The sequence below is a fragment of the Parus major genome, chromosome 18 (assembly GCF_001522545.3).
Source record: "Parus major isolate Abel chromosome 18, Parus_major1.1, whole genome shotgun sequence".
Lineage (NCBI taxonomy): Eukaryota > Metazoa > Chordata > Aves > Passeriformes > Paridae > Parus > Parus major.
In genome coordinates this window covers 3,977,500-3,999,381 of record NC_031786.1, presented here as the reverse complement: position 1 = coordinate 3,999,381, position 21,882 = coordinate 3,977,500, and the positions used below count along the sequence as shown (strand labels likewise).

The 21,882-nt window shown below is 43.0% G+C and overlaps 1 long non-coding RNA gene across 4 annotated transcripts in view; it reads right to left on the bottom strand.

Annotated features, from left to right (window-relative positions):
* Positions 1 to 19,116, bottom strand: part of LOC107212506 — a 71,185-nt gene extending 52,069 nt beyond the window's left edge. For all 4 annotated transcript variants that reach the window (XR_001524480.3, XR_004499751.1, XR_004499749.1 and 1 more), the window contains exons 1-2: positions 18,678 to 19,116; positions 10,812 to 10,909 (exon numbers count right to left, since the gene is read on the bottom strand). This is a non-coding gene — a long non-coding RNA (uncharacterized LOC107212506). The remainder of the gene's footprint in view (positions 1 to 10,811; positions 10,910 to 18,677) is intronic.
* Positions 19,117 to 21,882: the final 2,766 nt, after the last annotated feature.

Here is a 21,882-nt window from a genome sequence, read left to right as displayed (position 1 = left end):
GTTATTGATTTTGCTAAATTCTCTGTCAGAACCTTTATTTTAACAATCTTATTTAAAAATAGTTAATTAACTGTTGGCAACACTTCACTCTGCACTAAGAATAAATAAGCAAGAAAAAACATAATTTTATTTTAACTTTGAAATTATTTTCTACTTCACATCCACTGAGAAGTGTTATTTTTTGACTTGTGATTTGATTCTTTTCAAAAAATATTACTATCTGTGAAAAGTTATCAGTGTCTTAAATTTGGGTTTTTTGTTTTTTTTTGTAAGGAAAGAGACACTGGAAAGGTACTAGTTAAATTTTGCAATGAAAATAAGTTAAATATCTGACAGTACTGTTTTGTAAGGGATTTTAAGGGAAATCAAAATTGGATCAAGGCTACGTTCAGTACTAGAGCATATTTACAGCAAGCAATTTATCATTCTTCAATTAAAGTAGGCTGACTTTGATAGCCAAAAAATAGATTTAATTTTATTTAGAGTTTGATTAATTTCAGTAGTGAGGACTGCATGCTACTCGAATCACATATATTTTATATAACATCATGTTAATTAAAGGCCTAATACTCCACTTTGTACATGAGCCAGGCAGTGACAGGGAACTCAGGGCAGAGCAGAGTTACAGCCTCACGATAACATCCAACAATACACAGCTCCTTAAAATACCTAATGATGTGGTTCCTACTAACCACACCAACCTCTAGGAAATGGATTTTCTGTATTCCAGATGCTTACAAACACTACTCTGCTGTAAACTGTGCCCATTTCAGATGCCAGAACAGAGCATCCTTCTTTGCAGGGATGGGGACTGGGGGTTTGCTGATCCTGTGAATCTCCATCCAACTTCATGGCACTACAAAACAAATTGAAGCACAGCAAAGAAGCACAAACTTTGAGGAAGAAGATGACAATCTGGGAAAGCAGGGAAGATGCCAAGCCACATCAAAGCTGTTTATGAGGCACAGTCACAAAATCTGAGAAACACCAAGCATCAAGGTTCAAACATTAGAAGTTCATGTCATTGTGGCTTTTGGGAATTCATAGGAGCACGTGTTGGGGAGGGAGTGAGAGCTCAGCTAAAACACAAGAGGTTTCAGAAAAATACATTTCAATCATGAATTCTGTAACAGAAAAAGTAGCATGACTGGAAATCATGTTGTCAGTACAGTAACAAGAAAGCCATGTTAGCTGGGACACCAGGCAGTGTGGTGTTTGTGTGAAGCCTGTCAGGAGCAGCTGATGCTAAATAACCCCAATACTCAATAATTTGGAGATAGATCATCTCCTTGAAATGAAGCTTAGTATAAAATAGAAGTTGCCTAAAATAGGGGTTTGTGAACTGCAGTTATAGGAAAAAAGGGAATGTGACAGGCCAGTACCCCACTGTCTGGGTGGAGTGGGAAGGGACCAGAGACCTCTGCACTGCAATCACATCCCCACCACATTACACAGTCTCCTTTTTAGGTCAATCAAGATCCATCTTAATGATTATTAAGACATTTCTGCCACCTCCCCTTTTGCTGAAGGTGGCTCCAGAACCCCTCTGCTCTGTACTTGGAGACTCTCCTCTAGTTTCCAACTTAAATTCATCCACAGCCAGCTTATAAATACTTGTCTTTTCGCCAGAACTGGGGTTCAAGCTAATTCAAATCCATTGAAATTAATGAGTTTTTTTCCCCATTGACTTCAACAAGCCTTGAATTAAGGCCCTGTGTGTGGACAAAAAAGGTTTAGGGCAGTTTTTGTAAGAGGAGAGTTTTAGCCTGTTGATTTTGGCCTCTCTCCTCAGCCTGCTGTGAACTGTCTGCCTTATTTTAATGCTGTATTCTCATCCTGCTCTAGTGCAAAACTCCCATTGAAATCCAGGACAGCCTTGCCAAGTTGTTATTAATTACTGTGGTTCTCGAGGCTCAGTCCTGCAAACTGATCTGCATGAGCTCAGAGCTTTCTCCTCAAGGATCTGCTTTCAGGATCTGGGCTGTAGGGCTGCAAAACTGAGCACCGAAGGGACCGATCCGATGTCATCCGGCTCTGCCACCCCGGTGCCGCTGCAGCCCCAAGGAGCCCAGCACTGATGTTTTCCTTGGAAGGCAGGGAGGGGGCCAGCAGGGAAACAGTCCTGCACAGGCAGCCTTGCCTTGAACACAGAGCTTTCCAGGCCAAAATAACTTTTTGCTTGTTGGAGTTCAAGCACAATTGAGCTGTGCTAGAGAAGGGCACAGCTGAGTTCTGCTGCGGTCAAAGGGAAGAGAGATGGGTTTTGAGGAAGCAACACCTGCAATGGGATTTGACTTCTGTGGCTGGAGCATGGAATATTTCCTACCCTAAGAAATAGCAAGGTGTCACACAGGATGCATGTCAGGTCAAAAATTAACTGATATGTGGGCAATTTATTGTATTTCCTGCACAGAGAAATCTTTCTTTTACTACAAAATGGGATGTAGATCCCATGCCTGCCTTCATTACTGAACCTAGTAAGTAACTAGTACCTAGTAGGTGCCAGGACTGCATTAAAAGCAAGTTTTGGGTATGTTTGTGTTGTTCATTTTAGCTGAATGGTGAAAAAAACTGGGAAAAGCTGCTTTGCAGTGGAAACAGAAAAAAATACTTATTGAAAAAAAGTTACAAGCTCTTCAATTAGACCACAGGCATTTCATAAGGCAAGCAGGTCAGGGTGTACTTTACTCCCTGAACCTGAAATGTTGAAACAGTCATGTGACATACTTGCATTGAGTTACATAGGATGAGTTTAGATCTCACTAATCTAGCAAGTCAGATGCCTGTAAAAATAAATAAGAACCTAAAAAAGAGTGACATCAGCCATAACTGCTTATTCTGCTCCAGATTTGGCAGGTAAAAATCAGCAAGAAACCAAGTGCATTAAGCTGCCTGGGCTCTGTGCCTATTTCTCATCATGTAGGGAGCCAGGCCAAATCCTTGACACAATAGCAATTTTTGCTCAATGCCAACTATCCCCAGCCTGGCAGTGCAAATGCAGAGCTGGCTCCTGAGGTCATGGAACTGTAATGGAATCCAAACTGCAACAAACATCCCTGTTCCAGGAGGGGAAATGGCTGTTGCATGTGAGGCCGTTTCCACTGGATTCAAACTCATGCTGTCAGGAGATGAGTTACAGCAGATGAGAATGTCCTGAACTGAGGAATTGACATGAATCCTCATGCCAAGCCACAGGTAATGCATGGAGCAGTGGCCTAGAGAATGGCTGGGAAACACTGTGTCAGAAGAAATGCTGAACACTCCAATTCCGGGTGTCTGTGTGAGCTATGACATAGCAACTGTCAGTCGTGGTAAGTGACATCTACTTAGAGGAGCTCCATTTGGTCAGTGCCACGATAACAAAAGCACTTCATCTCACTACACCCTTCCAGGGAGACAGGGACATCTCACAATGGCACAGGAAAGAGTTCAGCTGTCAGGCTGCTACTCACTGCAAACACAGAGAGCTTCTCCTCACCTTTATGGTTGATCATCATGTCCTCTATATTGAACAATGGGTGGAATGACACTGGCCTAATATGAGACAGATAAAATAATAAATAAAATAATGTATCTTCCACTGACCAGCATGCCTGGGACATGTTCTGTTTGAAAAGGGAGACCCTTGTCTTCATGCTGGAGAGTCACAGCAAGAGAGATCAACCTGCTCAGCTGGGAAGACACTAAGCCCTTTCTAGGTAATTCAGAGTCAAAACGTCCTTAAAACTCACTGTGGCAGAAGTAACGATGTCCTCAGAGGTGGATGAATGAATGAATGAATGTCTTGAAGTGCTCAGTAAGGCAAAAGGCCACAGTGCTGAGCATTTGTGTCCACAACACATGGGCACATGCTGGTAGCAGTAACTATGGGTATTATCACCACAAACCATGACACCTCCACCCACAGCTCATCACTGACACTAACAGTGCCTTGACCTGAAAAGGGGTCAAGAGGCTCTGTTACACCACAAGGCAGACAAGAAGAATAGTACAGCTCTGATTTCCAAGTGTTCCTACCTGCTTTTTTATTCTAACAGTGCTGGTGCTCACTTCTCATCCCCATTTAAACACCATTTTAACCAAAACTAAATATAATAACTAAGAACAGGACAGTAAGCCAGCAGCATAAAGCACTCTGATTCACATCTCTCTGAATGGCAGCATCTGTACAGAATGGGCAGAGGGGAAAACAGGTTCTTCTCCAAGTAACCTGGCCTTGGCAGCAGCAGTTTGAGTAATTTCTGAAATCCCATTGCCTAGCACCAAGCTGGCAAGAGAAGAAATATCACTCTCTCTGCTAAGGGATGGATTCTATATTCATCTGCAATCAGGAGAGAGAAGAAAGAAGAGTTCTTTGAGCTTTATGGAAAGTAGATTGAAAATTACCCAACCATTTAAAAATTACTTTAAGAAAACCCCAGAGTAGCAGTGATGAGCCTGTGCATCAGAAGAGAGCCTGCACTGCCTGGGGGATGTTTGTGCTGCCCAGCCACAGACGCCCCTCGGTGCACAGCCCCACTCACATGTGGGCAGGTGATGCTCCTCAGCTTCATGGGCAGGTTTATCAGCACCAAAACAAGTCCTAAATGTATGTGTGACCCCCCAGTACTTGAGATGTGATTCAGGGCAGCCTGGCCCAAAGAGAGGGGTAAGAGCCTGCACATGGAAACAGCGAGGAGTAGCTGCAGTAATGAGTAACTCTGCGAGAGCTGATTCACATGTCTGTAATCTGCTCCACACAGGACTCACAGCGCTTCTTCACAAAGATTAGGCAAGAGTATTACACTCCATGGCAAAACCATCTCCCACTGACTTAGAGGAGCACTCCAGCATGCAAATTCCTCATGGGAGAGCAGATGCTGGCCCTGGCAGGTGTGCATGAGGCCAGCCCACACTGAGAGACCATGACCTGCTCACATCCCTCACTTCCAGGGTGCAGCACCCACAGGGTGCTCCTCTGCCCCTGGTGAGGAATCTCCTGCCTTCCACTCTTTTTGCTCAGCTGAGTTAGATGGGAAAGGATTCCCAACACCAAATAAGCCTCAGGCAGACAGCCAAGTTTCCAAGCCCCTTGCCAAAGGGGAGACCGTGCATCTGCTTTTCCAAGTGCTCTGTGATCTTGCACTTGCAAAGCTTCTAGAGGCTTTTTCCTCCCATTGCACATTAGCAATTCATTGAGTGGTTTCTACAGGTCTGAAAGGGAACAAGACAAACTTTTAATGCATGGAGTGGAAGAGCTGCAGAAGCCTCCCCAAGAGACCATTATTAAACCCAGAGCAATAGGGTCAATAAACTGACCCTCCAAAGATGGCACAGCCATGGTGGTCACAGGGTAAAAAAAGCTGCCACCTCCTAAGGATAAAAAGCTGTACATCTTCCAAAGCTCCCCAGACATTTTATTAGACTTCAGGAAAGTTACTTCTCTTTCCCAGTCTCCCTCTCTGTAAAGTGGTGATAAAACTTCACAGGAGGCACAATTCATTAATTCTGAGAACATTCAAATACAATAGTAAAGATCGTCTGTAAATATGCAAACCCACAAACAAACCAGTATTTGTAGAGGACAAGAAACCACAGGTGAGGCTGAGAACATCCAAAAGTTGCAGTCTTCCTCAGCAATGTCCTCCTGCAGTTTCCTGGAAAAAGGCTGTTCTGATACATGCACGGTTCTTGTAATGTGAATTTTGTTCAATGGTCTAATATTATTATTTCTAAATTTACTAATACTGGATACAAAACCATCTTATTCATGAAAACCTGAAAGTTTACAAGCTGTCACACACAAACAGAAGCCATTTCAAACACCATGCTGTATTTAGAAGGCTGCTTTGAAAATCTGGCTCTTAGAATCACCTTTGGTTGCTAAATAAACTTCTCTGGAGTAACCACAGCCCACACAAAAATAGTTACAAAACAGTTTCATGACTTTAAGTGGAAATGGGTGTTGGTTAGAAGCACACTCAATTTTTCTTCACTGAAGCTGAAATGAAAAAAAATACAATATAAGCTCTGTAAGCAGATTCTTCATGGTAAACAAATATGCAGAGATGCATAAAATGCTAAGTGATCATTTTTAGAACATTTATTTTTGGCAGGATAAACACTTTCAGACTCTAAGCAACTTCTCTGTGTGTACAGAATCTCCAACTGTGAAAAGAAAACAAATAGCAGAGCTTCATTTGTTATAATCAGGATTTTTTTCATGACTGTTTAGAATAAAGTTGGATCACATTTGGAGTGGCTTGGAAATTCATTGTTTAGGCATTAGTCTCCAGTGGTAAACATCCTACAATATGTGTATAATACAGCAACTATTTTTGTACTTCAAAGCCTTCCCTCATATATTGGGAAGGTGCAGGATAAAAACAACCTCTTCTTTTCCCTTCTAGGGAACGATGGTTTCATTGCTTGATTTCATCCAGAGGAGATCCCTGATTATCCCTCACTAGACTCCATTTATTCACATATAAATTAGCCCCAAACACCAGACCGCAAACTGCACTTGAGAAATACAACTCTCTGTGGAGAAAAAGGAGTATAATGAGGAGACTGTACCTTATCATTCCCAAACTCCTTGTGGCACAGGGCTTTTTTTAATACAGGAACTCACTGTTGACTCTTCAGGACTAAATATCCTGCAGATGAGGAAATGTGGAACAACAAGGACAGAAACTGGGCTGGTTTGAGTGATCACATCTCCGTGGTCAGCGCCCCACTGTCCTCCCAGCTACCATTACTCCCCTCTCAGAGCAGGCCACTTTCATTGCTTCAGAGCAACAGAAAGTTCAGAAGCAGGGTTGAAAATTTCATTTTCTCATTTTGAGCAGCCTACTGGAAATCTGGCTGCTCAACACTTCTGAAAACACCCTGCCGAACTGTCCCGCTCCGAGTGTCCAAGGAACCAACAGCCAATATGAGTCAACGCTCTGGGAAACGTCGGCCTGCCAAGGTCACATAAGTCTGTGGCAGGAGAAGTAACAGGATCATCTGGCTCTTCTCCTGTTTCTCAGCCACAAAACTTTCTTCCTCCCCTAACAATTACATATGTGGGTTTCCTTAACAGTTTCTTTTTACATTTCTGTTTAAACAGCACAGGGAAAAGGAAGAGGAGACTTGATGTGGAAAATTAGTTTTGGAAATGTTGAGTGGAGTAGACTTGCCAACTTCTGCTCCTCCAGTCAGTTCATTGTCGATGCTCTCAGCTCTCACCAAAATGCTATTTTTAGGCTGTACGTCAGATTTCACAAGTGAGACTGACTGGATTTTTAGAAAAATCTGAGGCTTTTCCCTGAGAATTAAATGAGAAAAACAATGTGGGAACACTGCTTCCCACTTTGTGCTGCAAGCCTCCACCACAGCTACTCCGGGGCAAAGCTCCAAAGGGATCCAACCACACAGGAGCGGCTTTTGCAGAAAGCATCAGGGGATTCACAGCATGAGGGAATGTGCAGGAGATACCCAGCAGGGAAATGTGCAGAACATTCCCATCACCAGGGAGATGTGAAGGTATTTTACACCTAATGAGACACAGGGAATCTGAAAATGTTCTGAGGATGCTCTGTAGCAAATCAAAGCACAGGCACAGAGCAGGGCTTCAGAAAACGCAGCTTTCTAATAAAATCCCCCAGCTGTTGTGGAGCTGCCAGATGGCTCCTCAGGGGCAGAGGCAGCTGCAGAGCCCCTGTGCCAGGAGCTCCCACTGCTCTTCTTGCCCAGCTTGGGCACAAGGGTTCCCCAAACCTTCACCACCACTTCTTCCCACTACTCAGTGTCCTCTGGTGAGCTGCAGCCTTTGAATGAGAAGCCAGGAATGCAGAGGTGGCACTTCCTGCTGCACTGAAAGACCAGCAAAGCCTGGAGGCAGCAACAGCATCTCCAGTGCATTGTTTGCTGAGCACTTGTCATAGTGCTGGACGTGAACGTTAAGAAACCAGAATTTCTGTGTGGTTATTTCCTTGAGCTGACAGGTGTCTAAAGCCAGTTTCCATCTCTGCTTGCCATCCAAATATAAGGAATTTAGACCAGGTTTAACTTTTGGGCTTTTTTTAATAGAGACACTCCGTGTTTAAGATCTTTTCTAAGCCTGTTTTGATGAGGCCCATGCACATATTGACAGCCCTTGCTGACAGAACAGGGCTGCAGGGAGGACATCTCATCCACATGTAAACCAATGGCTCAACCACAAAAAGTATTGCTGTAAAAAGACTTACTATTGAGTGCTGCTGAGCAATTTTTTTTCGACATCCACATGGATATTTGAGACTGCTTGATGATGATGCAGATTGTTTTGAATATTTCAGGGTCATCCATAAGAGATTTTAGACAACTAATCCAGCCAAATTTCAGTTTGCAGATCAGCATGCCTAGATATTTGACCACACAATCCTACAGGGAAAACGTCGTGTCGCTGTGTTAGCAGAGGGTGGTGACTTCACACAGGTGTAACTGAGTGCAGAATGGACCTCCCAAGGGTTTTCTGGTGCTTCCTGAACCTGACAAGATTAATTTAGTGATTTGGAAATCTGTTGCCAAGCCCAAGTCCCCAGAAGACTGCATAGCAATAGGAAGATTAAAAGCAGATGGTTCAGCAACGAAGGTTTTCTAGTTAAACTTTTAACAGACTTAAAATTCTTGTACTTCATATAATCATCTTCATTCTTTCGTTCAATTCAGTGTGTGTTAGTATCTTTGGAGCACTTCCTTCAGACATGAAGCCAAACACACCATGCTAATAATGCAACCTCAAAAAACATACCTTTATGATAGGCTTAATAAGAGGTTAAGAAAATGTTGACTCTAGCTCAACAAGGCTCTATGCAATTAGACCCTCTCCATGTGGTTGCTAATTTCCATAAAAGGATGCTGGAATCTAAAATATGAAGAGAGACCATTTCCAGGAGGGGCTTTAGCAGATGAGCCTGTTAAACACAATTCAAACACTTTAGCAGTTGACAAAGGGTCTCTTCTATTAAGGTGAGGCATTTGAAAAGGGTCAATGTGGGAGTCAATGGTCACACAATGCTCCTGATTCCCTGTTCCTGTTGGAACCACTAAACCCCTCCGTCAAGTCTGGCAGGAGTAGGGGTGATGTGGGTCAGGCTGTCAGCATCCCCAGGCCTCTGGAGACCTGTGATGGAAAGGAGCAAGGCAGGAGCAGTTGGAAGCAATAACAGTTCTGGAAATTACCTAAGAAACTTCAGAGTTTCTCTGTCTGCTCTGGGCTCTCTCCTCTTCCCCTGCTCTGACTTTAAGTCAGCTTTGACCCATACCAGGCCAGCCACAGCTTGTTGTGCCAAGGTCAGGCTCCTCCTCAGGCCAGTAGGATCCAGACTCTGGCCAGTCCAAGTCCTGGGATGATCTCTTTAGATCTTTTCATCTCCAGTGTTAATCCTGAGCATTTGTGTGACTGAGACAGAAAAGCAGGCATGTACAAACAAGTATGTGCCTGGCTGAATCTTGCTCCAAACTCCCAATTAACATCAGAATGAAGACAGGACAAGTGTCTCCCATTTGTCTACTAAAAATCTTCCCTCTCTGCATTAGTGGCAGCTAAAACAATCCCCCAGACATTCCACATGAGGTCCAACAAACACCAAATACAAATCAAATACACAGAAACCCTCTGCTGGGAATTTCTTCCTCTGCAGTGTCTTACAAACATCTTTATAGCACCAGAACTAACTTTATGACCACTTCATGTAGGCACTGAATGCCAGTGCTGAGCTACCAAGGACACAACGCCCTTTCATCATGTCACCTGCACTGAACAGCCTCAGGATTTGCTTTCCAGAGGTCATTTGGGTCAGGCTTCACAGAAACACTCAGGGCAGGAGGACACCAAGCAGAAAATATTTCTCTCCATGAACAAAAAGGTGCTTTAACAGTCTTTCTTGCCCAAGAACCTGTGATATCAGGGCAGCTTTTCTAATCACCAGCCCCAGAGTCCCTGAGGCCTTGAAGACATGAATTTCTACCACCCAGGCCAGGCCCATGTCAGCACATTGCCCACACCAGAATAAAGCACGAGAAGTGTCTGTAGTGCCTGCAGCCTCCATCCAGAGAACACAGCTGGCCTAATTCTCCCCATTCCTGAAAAGAGACTTGCAGGAATGTTTTAGACACTGCCCCCCAATTCTGGGTGCCCACTGTGATGTGCCACTCCTTGTGCTGCAGCGAGTCCCCTCCCAACATTCCTTTGAAGGCAAAGTTAGTTGCAAGGACAAAAAACTGCACCTGCAAAAGCTGAAGAGGTCTGCTTTGAAAAACCAAACCCCCAAAATACATTTGGACACATGAATAGAGCAGCCAAACCTCAAGTTAAATCTTCCATATGAAGTGTAAGGAATCAAATAACTATCCAGAAGAGATGTCTGCAAAATAACTTGGCTCATAACATTTTCATTTGGGTTAAATTAAAATAATTGTAAATTTTCAGTGCACAGCACGAGAGCTGCATTCTGTGTAACACTGTACGTATCCTATTAAGCTTTAAGTCAGTTCAATCCTACAAAAAATGCTTTGAAAACCAGACTGAGTTGCCCTTCCTTGGGCAACCAATCACACTACTGCAAGAAAGCAGACGAGGCTTTGTGAGTGAATTTTCTCCATCGTAGTTAACCAGAGCTAAAAGAAGCAGGGGAACAGGAGGGCCAGAAGAAACATGCCTTGGAATGAAGTGGGAAAGCATCATTATGCACTGATTTCTTGAAGCTGCATTAAACCTCAGCTGTGCATCAATTAGAAGCCAGTGCCAATCTGCCCATCTCAGACACAAACACGGTTCATCTAATGATCCATTTGTAATAACTTACAAGTTGTGACTTCCTGAGCATCCTGGAGGTTTAAGAGAAGAAGGTGTCTGTCCTCCAGGGTTCTTCACACACAGAGCCCTGCTGCCTGCAGCTCAGTTCTGTGGGGAGCAAGAAACTTTGGATATTGTTTACCAGCCTTTTACTAGATAGAAAAACCACCTCCATTCACAAGCCTGTTAAATCATTGTACATGACTACAGATCACATTTTCATAACATCAGAATGTTCAATCCCACTTTGGAATGGGAGTTTACAGTGCAACATGTGCAGTGGGTCCTGAAAACCAGCTAATTCCTGTCACTCCTCCCCTCATTTTTGATCATTTTGACTCCACCATCCTGTCTTAACAACCTGGGGGCATTCACAGAATTGGTGTGAGCACAGCACAGGAAAACTCCATGCCAGTAGAGCGGAGCTACCACTCACACCTGGGTTTTTCTGAAGCTCTCAGTGACTTAGCAAGGCTTGTAATTAACCAGTACATACCTGTCTCTAGTCCAGCTGTAAATAGAATATTAAAACTCCCACCCCATAGTTGCTTTGGTATCAATTGCCAACCCTAAAGAGGGTTTAAAAATCTTTATTAAATGCGGCATAGAAAGGCAAAAGTCAATGATTAATTGGCCCAGTTCTACTCATTAGCTCTTGTAGAGAAAGAGATCAGAGTAAGTTAAATCCCAACACGAGTTTATTTCCAGAGCTCTTTCTGAAATTGTTCCTTCATATTGGTGCCAATAAATCTTCCATTCCAGCTATGCTTCTCTAAGAGATACAGGCATAAATTTTTATTTCTAGTTGGCCAGATTAGTAACAAGGAAAAAGGGAAGAATAAAGCAAAAGCTGCAGCTAGCACTTCTCTATCTCTGTCCTGTGGCCTTCTTTCTCATTACTCCTGCAACTCTCATATTTAGAGGCAGCTGAGCTTTCCACAAGCAGTTTTAATGGAACACCTATCCCTCACTATCCAACTGCTGAGTTCAGCTGGGACCACAGCTGCAAATAAAAACCATTGTGCTCTTCCTGAACAAGCACAGCAATGATAGTATAGATAATACCTTGTACTGCTGAAACAAGAGCCACAAAAAGACTTCAAAGAGCTTTATAGACATTCATAATTTAAGACAAACCACATCCTCCTAAAGGTGATACTGGATCCTTACTTTGCAAATAAAGAATAGAGACATTAAAAAATTAAGGGATTGAGGGACATGGAAAGCAAGGCAGCACTGAACAATATCCTGCTCACATACATCACAGCAACCAGACCTTGTGATGGTTTCTGCAGGCACCCTAACCATTGCCACATGCTGATGAAGTTTGCTTTACCAAATTCTCTGTTTTATCTTCTAAGTAACTTAGGAGATACCCCATCCCTATTAACCTCATCTTCTATGCTCTGGACACTATTGTTTCACACCAATACCAATGACACAGCCTGCATCACCCTGTCTGGCAGCCCGTGGTGACACTGGAGACACCATTCAGGCCTGACCTGATTTTGTGTAACAGCTACAATGTTTTAGTTCTTTTCTATGTATTATACACTAGATGTTACAAATAACTTAAGTACACCCTACTTCTATTGTCTTTCCACTTCCTGACAGTGACAGTGTACAAGCCATGGTTCAGTGAGATGAGCTGTCCTTTCCAGGAGGAATCTGGGGTGCCAGCCTTGTTAAGCAGGGCCTTCTCTAGCCTAGGGCTTTCACTCAGCACAGGTTCTGTTTACTGAGTAACACTCAAAGTTTCAGACCCCAGTTTAGAAGTTTTAATTGATGCACACAGGAAAGCTAGATTAGGCACTGTCTCTCCTGATGGATCTCTCCCTGAAGACTGTGAGACTGGGGAGTTTAAAAGCAAAGATTTTACTCTTCACTGCCATAAAATGTATCTTCTGACTCTATAATTAATCCCAGTGAAATGAAAGAAAGCAGTCTAACGGATTCACCTTTTGTGGTGAAGAGTACAAAAAGACTGATCGAATACACACCTTCAGAGATGCAGTTTGGCTTTCCTAATGTACCTCTTCAATGAGCATCTTGGACTTGGACATCACTGAGCACAGGACAGGCCAACAACAAGACAGACAACAAGAAGAGGATTCTACAACACAGACAGAGATGTAGCTGCACTCCCATATAACTAATTATAATTTAAAAAGCAAATACAAAGACAGTCTGTCTCCTGAAAAGTCAAACCAAAATATAAGGCTTACTCCAGCCAAAGAAAAAGCTTAAAGCAGAGAATCCAGTTTGCTGGCCACCTTCTCCCCTTCCTACTCTTCCCTGGTCAAGGGCTGAAGGAGGGCAAAATCAAGGTCTGCACACCAGTTCACCACAGGAACAACCCCTGCACAGGGATTGCTCTAGCCAAAATCAGACCCATGACTGCTGAACAAGGGAAGTGGCACAGTCCTTGTACAGGGCAATGAAGATGCAGCCTTTCCCTTCTCCAGGAATGTCTAACCTCTCACGGGTAGGCCAAGGCAAGGGCACAGCCCAGCACACACACCTGGAACTGGAGAAGCAGCACCAGGAACAAAGTAATGCCTTTAGCTGCATTTTCAGGTGCCTCTCTTGAGCAATTCCAAGAGCAGCTGCCTGCTGGCCTCTACTCTTACCCAAAATACATCCCTTCAGACTGCAATTTCTTCAAGAGTGCACAGCAGCTGACGCCAAACAGAAATTAGTTACAAGCTCATGGAGCTTGAGAACAGTGAAATCCTAAAAGACAGACTTTCCCCACCAGAAATCAAGAAAACCTTCCTCAAGGTTACACCAGCCCTGTGCTGAGGACATAGCCACCAGGTAAGCATAAGGTAACAACTCAATTGCAACACTTAAGACTCAATAAATATACAAGAAAAAATTATACTACAGATGCTGGTAAGTAGGACTGAGCTGAGATAAAACATAAAAGGTATTATGGAGATGAAATAATGGTATTTTTATACTTCAAAAGAGTGAGATAAAAAGCTGAGATTTTACTGATGGACTTTAGTTAAGGAATTAGTCATCATTATACAATAGTAATTTGAATATCCTAGCACAGCACGTGTCACAAGAAAATCATTCAAAGTTTGGATGCGTTTTAGCTGTATCAATTAAAATTGTACATAACAGTATAACATCAGATAGCAAAACTTATTCCAAGCAAGTATTTACATAGAGCTATTATATGACAAGGATTTGGTTTAATTGGTGACTAAATGGAGCTGGAAGTTGCTGAAGAGGTCTCTAGCAACCAAGATCACTGGGGCAGAACAAATTGTTTTACTCTTTTTTGTGTGTCTGAATTTTAAGCCTTCCAGATGCAACAGTAAATGCAATAATAACATTGTCTGATGAAGATGGGTTTAAATAATGAGTTTGGGGTGAGAGGGCAAAGCAGTGACTTGTGTAGCAGTGTGTCACCAGGAAAGTAGAGAAGTTGACAAAGTTTCTGCCTGGAAAGGGATGTAGAAAAGTGGATCACTGAGATAAACTAATGGAAATTCTACAGAAACAAAGGTGGCCTTTAGATATGTAGGACAGCCCTACCCAGACTCAGTAATTTGCTGCAACACCAAGAAAGTTTAGTGGTACTGCAGGCAAGAGTCAAATCCCTAGGAGATGGTAAAAAAGGTTTGGAAAATATGGCCAAACAAATCCAGCTCTGTCATAAACTTTCATACAGCACTTACTTGAATGGACAAGGTACTGCAGCACTTTCCAATTGAAAGACTGCACTGGCAACTTGGACACAACCTCCCAAGGACTGAACACTTCCCTCAGCACCACTGTTAGCAAAACTTTACTCCTCCACATCTCCCAGAGAAGCTGCAACCACCATCTGAACAGATCCAGGGCCAGGATAATTGACACCAGCTGGAAATCTGACCCACCTATTTAATGCAAGGGAACAGGCATGATTTCTTTCCTGTTGCATTGACTAAGATCTCCCCAACCGTACTCTGAGAACACTTTAGGCGTTGGGATATCAACCACAGAAAACTGACTGGAAATCCCCAGGCAAGAATAAAACATATGTTTAATAAATGGTTCTACAGAAACAGGGGGGAAAAAAAAAAATAAGAGAGACAGAGGGGGAGGCAGAAGAAAGGAAAAGGTTTGCAATTGTGAGATCATAAGAGTCCAACCATGTAAGTGATGACTAAGTGTAATCTTCAAGAAGATGAAGAAAAACATGTTTTTGAAACTGTTGAGGCTGGTGTTCCCAGTCTACAGATATTCCTTTATTGGCCTGTGAGTGACCCTTTCAACCTGGGCTTTCCTCCAGCCCGTGGGTCCATGGCAATGACTAGAGGGGAGAAAATCCCCGCTACTCACCAGCTGTGCTCCAAATTGCCTTACTCAACCGTGCCTATAAATGTAATTACATGTTTCCATGGGATTGCATCAGAATGACCTGCTCACCCCTGACATAGTTCATATATCTGTGATCTCTGTCTCTGTAGATAAAAATCTCTTTCTTCTGTGTGTGTCTCAAGATTCTGTAAGGACAGAGTCAATTCCCCACTAACTAAGGAAATGGAGGGAGCAGATAGCCCAAATACAGACAAACTTTGAAGAGTGCAAAACACAGGTAAATTATGTCCTCATATGGACAATAAGAATATGAAATGTAGAAGAGTTTAGTGTTGCTGCTGAGTACAGACCACAGATTTACATCAACTGGCAGACCTGCACCAGGCAGCACATGTGGATATACCATACTCAGTTCAGCATCTCCAGCAGTTGATTTCCATGGGGACAGTGGATATCTAGGGATAACTACAAATTCACACTGCTGGTATACAACAGTGTACACCAAATTCTAGTTCAGGTGAGAGCAGAAATATTTCCTGCTAACCCAGAGGAAGTGCCTGTCAAATTGAGTAACTGAGAACTCTCTCCTGTCTCAGCTCAGCCACCCCTCCCAAATTCCATTAGCATTCACTCCTTCTCATGCCCCTTTTCTCTTCCTGGCTCTTCTCACACAGGCTGAAGGAACTGGTACCCATAATTTCTATGCTAAAGGAGTGCTGTTCTATCCCAGAGCAACCCAGAGCAGAGCTGTGGTCCAAGCAAAGGGGAAAGTCAAGCACAAGTAGAGGCATAAGAGAACGTTTTGGTGGTTCTGATGAGAGAAGAATGTCCAAGTGCAAACTGCAATTTGGGTCACGGGGTGGCAGGGGAAGGAGAAGATACAACACCTCAAATGGCTGGAGGACAGTGTTTGGCAAGAGCCTGGGAGATCCAGCTAATAAAATTTGAATCTAAGACAAATGAAGCCTATGATTCAGTTTCAAGATGTGTCAGGTCAACCACAAAGACAGATACAGAGAAGAGAGGTGAAAATGCTTTTAAAAGCATTTACTTTTAAAAGAAAGGCCAGAGAAGAGGAAAATCAACTAAATATAACATCCAGTGAAATAAGTAAAACATCTGGGAAGTTATTTTCTTGCTAACAAGCTAATGTAAATAGACCTTTGTATTAGGCCATAAATGTGTCCTCCACAAAAATGTAAGTGAACTCCCCTCATTCAAAGGCAGCCGTGGGCTGGACATTTCCATGGAATTCCCTCCCTGGACCCACCACTGTTTCCTGTTGGGCCTTTCACACGGCAGGGCAGTCCCGCTCCTGACAATGACTGAGGCTCAGGACTATTGTAACCAAAAACCAAAATGTGTTCTCATTAAAAAAATCTGGATGATAGCAATTAATCCCACATTCTTGTGAATAAATATCGTGTGTTTTGTGCCAGAACACTTTGGCTTGTTCACAGAAGCTAACAGTGACACATAAATCTATTTTCCCCATTGCTCAACAGACCATCTTGCTCTGCTGACCAGTTTCCACAGGGGAACAGGGGTTTTTTTCTGTCTCTCAGTCAGCACCTTCAAAGGTCTTTGCTCCCTATCTTCATGTCAACCTGTGGGTTACAAAATGCACTCAAAGCTACTGATGTCAAGGTAGTCCTATGACAGCTTTGGGTTTTCACCAGCCACTGATATGAAACAAATTTATTTCCAAGAACTGCCCCACCATTTCCCAGGAGTGATGTCATTCAAGTAGAGTCAATGACCAGGATTTATCCCCTCTCCTCTAGCCAAACCCAGCAGAACAGATGTGCTGTGAGCATCCCTGACACCACAGCTATGCTGAATGACCCATCCTGCTCTCCCTGTGGCATTGCTAGGAAAGAGCCCTCCTCTGGCATCAGTAATTTGGGTTAATGTGGAACAAGGAAGGACCAACACCTGAGCAGAGAATGGCCAAGCCTCTCAGAAAAAAAGCTGATACACCCCTGTCTTTTCCCAGCTGTGTTTACTTTGTCTTACTCTGCTGATCTTGGTGTATTGCATTGCAGAAGTATAAAACCAAAGGAAAACTTAGGATTCTGCCTGTTCTGAAGCTTTACAGATGCTTGCTGGCTTTATGTGGGAGAAACATCACTGTTTTATTGACCAAACTCTTTTCTTTTAATATGGAAAATCTCAGTGGTACTTCACTCCATTTGTCTTTTTTTTTTCTTCTTTAGTCATATGATAATGTACACTTATAACCAGTGAATCATCCCTCCAAAAAGTCATAAAAAGAAAAATAGCTCGTATGTATGTCTCAGCGGTCAATGAATCATTGACAACAGGTATAATGAGAATAATTATATACTCCTGAGAAACTTTACCCAAAGCCCAGCTCAGAGGCTAGTTTCAAAACTTCTGAGCTGTGCAGTTGGATCCAAGGCTGTGAGTGCCAGGTTAGGAAGCAGCCAGGAGAATTTCAGATTTGTATTATTGCAAGGAAATGTCTTCCCCAAGCGTCTGTTATGTGTTGACAAATTGCTTATACTTAACCAAGCAATAATAATGAACAGTCTAAACAGACATTGATTTTTATGATTTAATTCACTTTTAGTGGGAAAATATCCTGGCAACAGAAATATGGATGTCAAGCCGCTACTTCAGAACTATGCTATTTTAAGTAGTAATATGTATTATTTGGTAAAACAACATATATTTTTAGGGTCTAATCCTGGAAGTTCCTACTCCAATGAGCTTCAGCCTTCCAATCAAAGTTTCTGGAATTACACATATGGATGTAAACTTGTAGCAGACCGCATCCAGACAAAAAAAAAAAGTTTCAGTTTCAATGCAGTTTGGCTGCTGCCTTCCTAGAAATAGTTGAGATATAATTGTGAGGCAACTGCTCCAGAACACAAGTGCAAAATCCTTCTCTAAGCCAGCTCAAAGAACTATAGCAACTAAAGAAGACATGTCTATGGACCAAGTCCAGCTCCAGAAGAAGGCTTTGATTTCCAGTGCAGGGTCATTGGCTATTTTGAAGAGCATCTATCACACAGAGCACTCAGGGCTGCCTCCCAGGGCTGCTGGCTCCACTTTTCACCTGGATTTGTACGCTGGGCTGAGCTCATCTCCAGTGCCAGCTCTGGCACCCCCAGAGATTTTGCACATCAGTGTGAAGCCAGACCCCACAATCACCTTTGGGAACAAAGACAACAACTATTTTTTTTCATATCTGCTGAAGCCTCTTAGAGAGGAAAGATGCACAAGTGTACCCTCAAAGCAACAGAACTGTGTCCCCTTCCACCAGTGCACAACAAGAACTCTCCTAAAGAACAGAATTCCTCATACAAGAAAAGTTTACAAAATAAATTGTGGATTAAATGATCCATTGTGTGCAGCATGAACTGTCATCCACCAATGGCAAACAGAAACCCCTAAGCATCTAATATACTTTTCCTCTCAAATATCCACATGATGCAAGAAGATGGTGATCAGCCCCATCCTGCTCCTGTCACAGCAGGGCAGAGCTGTGCACCAGCACCAGCAGTTAATTCAGTGAAGCTGTAATTGCCCATACCTGGGAGGAGATGGTGGTCACAGGAAATCTTTCAGTGGAGACAAACAGGCACCTTCTGAGAGCAAATCTTCTGATCCATCACAGATATCTGTCTTAGGATAAGCTGAATCACCTTTTGGAAGTTCCCATTTCTCCTTGTAAACTGCAAAGGGAGCATGGCTGCAGCTGTGGCCAGCTCAAACATAAATGTCTGACTCCTGGATGCCTTGAGCTGGAGAAGAAATATTTCACCTTTAGCTGAGAAAGCAGTTGAAGAGAGATGGGTGGCTGTGTTTCTGGGAAACACAAGATATTATACGACCTGTTAATTTATTCCAGAGTTTCCCTTTATGCTTTAACAATATTGTTCAGCATTCAATTCAAGTCATAACATTTAATGACTTGTGGTCAGCTCAGCTTATCCTGCATTTCTGTGCCAGCTTAAAAAATAAACAAAGCTGTGTCTACTGAATGGCACAATCAGAGGGATTTACCCTGTTCCTATGACAAAACACGTATCAGAACATACCAATAATTTCAGCTCGGTTCAGAGAACATGGGACTGCTCTTTACATCCTGCTACAGGAGACTGAGAACAGTTTGTTTGCTAATGAGTATCACTATTTAGGGGACATGAAGACTGAGGACAGCTTCAAATTAACACCACTTTCATTTCAAACATGTCCAGTGGCCTCAGATAGGAGATGCAACGTGCTGGGAGCTGCACAGTTACTTGGGACTTGTTTCCAGCACTGAGTTAACTCGGTGAATAACGTCACTCATACAGAAAAGCTGTGGGTTTGGAGGGTGTCTTTGCAGAGGTGGCTGTCCTAGAGAGAAGCAATGTGGCACTGTCATGTATGAACCACCCCCCTGTCAATTCTGTACACAGAGTGAGAAAGGTTCACCCCACTGCAGGGTAAACTCCATGCTGCAAAAAATCCCCCCAGGAAAAGGTAATCCCTGTCCTGATCAATTTACAACCATAACCCTCAAATAAGGTGTGGCAGGAGGCACAAAGCCAAAGAGGTACAGCAACTCTTAAAAAAGCATGTATGCTGCTGAGTTGGGAACAGAATTTAATGCTCAGCTGGTGACAAACAACTCCAAAACAACAATTTGCAGAAGATGGTCCATACCTTAGGCAATGGGAAGAAAACTCAAGTATCTTCCTCCTTTAGAGGGTCTACGCATACTCAACTGATTCCAGCACAATTTATAAAGATTTGTAATTTCTTGGCCTAAAAACCATTTTCTAGACATATCCAGTCTATGAATCTACTGCACAGACATTCTCCATGTTCTCAGCTTTCTGGTTTAAAAGCCATCAAACAACCTATATGTCTCCATTTCTTCAAAATCCTATTTTAATGTAATTTTGGCAAATAGGACTGTAACTATTTAAAGCTGTTCTGTGGGTTGCATGCTTTGAAGAAGAAACCATTACCAGATACTTTAGAAAATTTCCATTTATCCTCTGTTGTTTCTCTGCTTTTATGCACCTTTCCTACCAGCTGCTGGACCGCTGCCTGCCAACCCACCTCCCCCTGCTCCTGCATTCCACATTCAATGGGCTCCTCTGCAGTCAAAAGCTTTCTCCTATCTCATGGTGCCTTTATGTTAGAGAAATAATTTGTTTGTTACATTCAAAAGAGAATTGTTTGGTCCTGTCTTTAAAAATGTATGACAGAGTGAGAGTCTATTTTTTTACCCTTTTGCTTGGAAATCTGTACAATTATGATCTTAGGATGAAAGCACATTTTTGAGTAGATCATGCAACGAGACAGGCCATTTCATCACAAGTGTCTATATGGAACTTGGAGTGGTTTCTTAAATCAATCATAATAAAGGCACAGAAACAAACTGTGAGGCCATTTCCAAAAATTGAAGCCCTTACTCCATCTAAACCAAAATGTTTCTGGAGTTGGCTGATGAGAGGGGGCAAAGGTTGAGGAGAAGAGGGAATATCTTAAAATACCTTTCTTACATCCTCTTCCCTGTCCTAGGCTATATACCTTGGGTTTCACCCCAGTGGTGACACTTCCCAGTGCTCACTATTCTCCCTCCTATCCCATGAAAAGCAGCAGTTAACTACTGAGCCATTTGCCTCCCCTTTTAAAAATCTTCAGCATCCATAGCTCCTGCAGTCACATCCTTGTAATCCATAGATTCATATCTAATAATGTGAAAACTCTTCTGTAGTATCTCCTGTTTTTCCAAGCTGTGCAGTGAATGTGTATTAACCTGCAGATCAAAGCTGCCCTTGTGTACACTGTACATTAATTATCAACCTGGTCAGTATTATACAACACAGACTCAGCATAACCTTCAGATCCAGCCTATGAAAATGTCTTCATTTCAAAGAGATGGCTCTGAAACTCCTCAATGACCCCTGCCCATCTACCAGCATCACTGCCTACTTATGGGGACTGGGGGACATGCTGCATTCTGTCTCATGACCAGGATATCCTGAAGAAAGGAAGGAAGGAAAGAAAAGAGAGAAAAGGAAGATGAGAGAAAAAAAGCGGAAAATAAGGAGAAAGAGAGAGAAAGGAGAGAAAAAGAGAAAGAAAAAAAAAAAAAGGAAGAGAAAGAGATAAAAAGAGAGAGAAAGAGAGAAAAAGAGCAAACTGGTTTGTGGAAGGATTCTTGCTGAAGTTTTGGAAAAGCAATGTTTCTTCTCTTCTGGAGGAAAAGGCAGTGCTCAGAGCCTGCCTGTAGTGGTGCCACACAAGAGCAGAAGATGAGCAAGGGCATCTGGCAGCAGTGTTTGACACGAGTACACAAATCCAGGGGCTGCCAAGGCAGCAGCACCACCAGCAGTGAACCCCATTACCACCCTTCCCCTAAACCTTCCCAAAGCCCCTCAGTGCACAAGATCCTCTGCACAGGGAGGGCAAAATCCCAACCAGCCTTTGCTCATATTTCCTGAGGGCTGCTAAAACCATGTGCTAATCCTGTCAAAGCTCTCTCTCTGCCAGGGGTGCACACATAAACCTGCCTCATGTGAGCAGCCACCACAGCACACAGAGGAGAGGGCTATTTTAGCACAGCTCTGCTTTCAGGTTACCCTGCTGGGTCATGTTACACACCCAGTCACAACAGACTGAAATACAATACCACACCAGAACAGATATGTGACAAATTCTCCTCCAGCCACACAAGTGCCTTATCCCTGTCCTGATCCAAAGTACAGCACTGCAGAGCTCCTGCCAATCAGGAACAA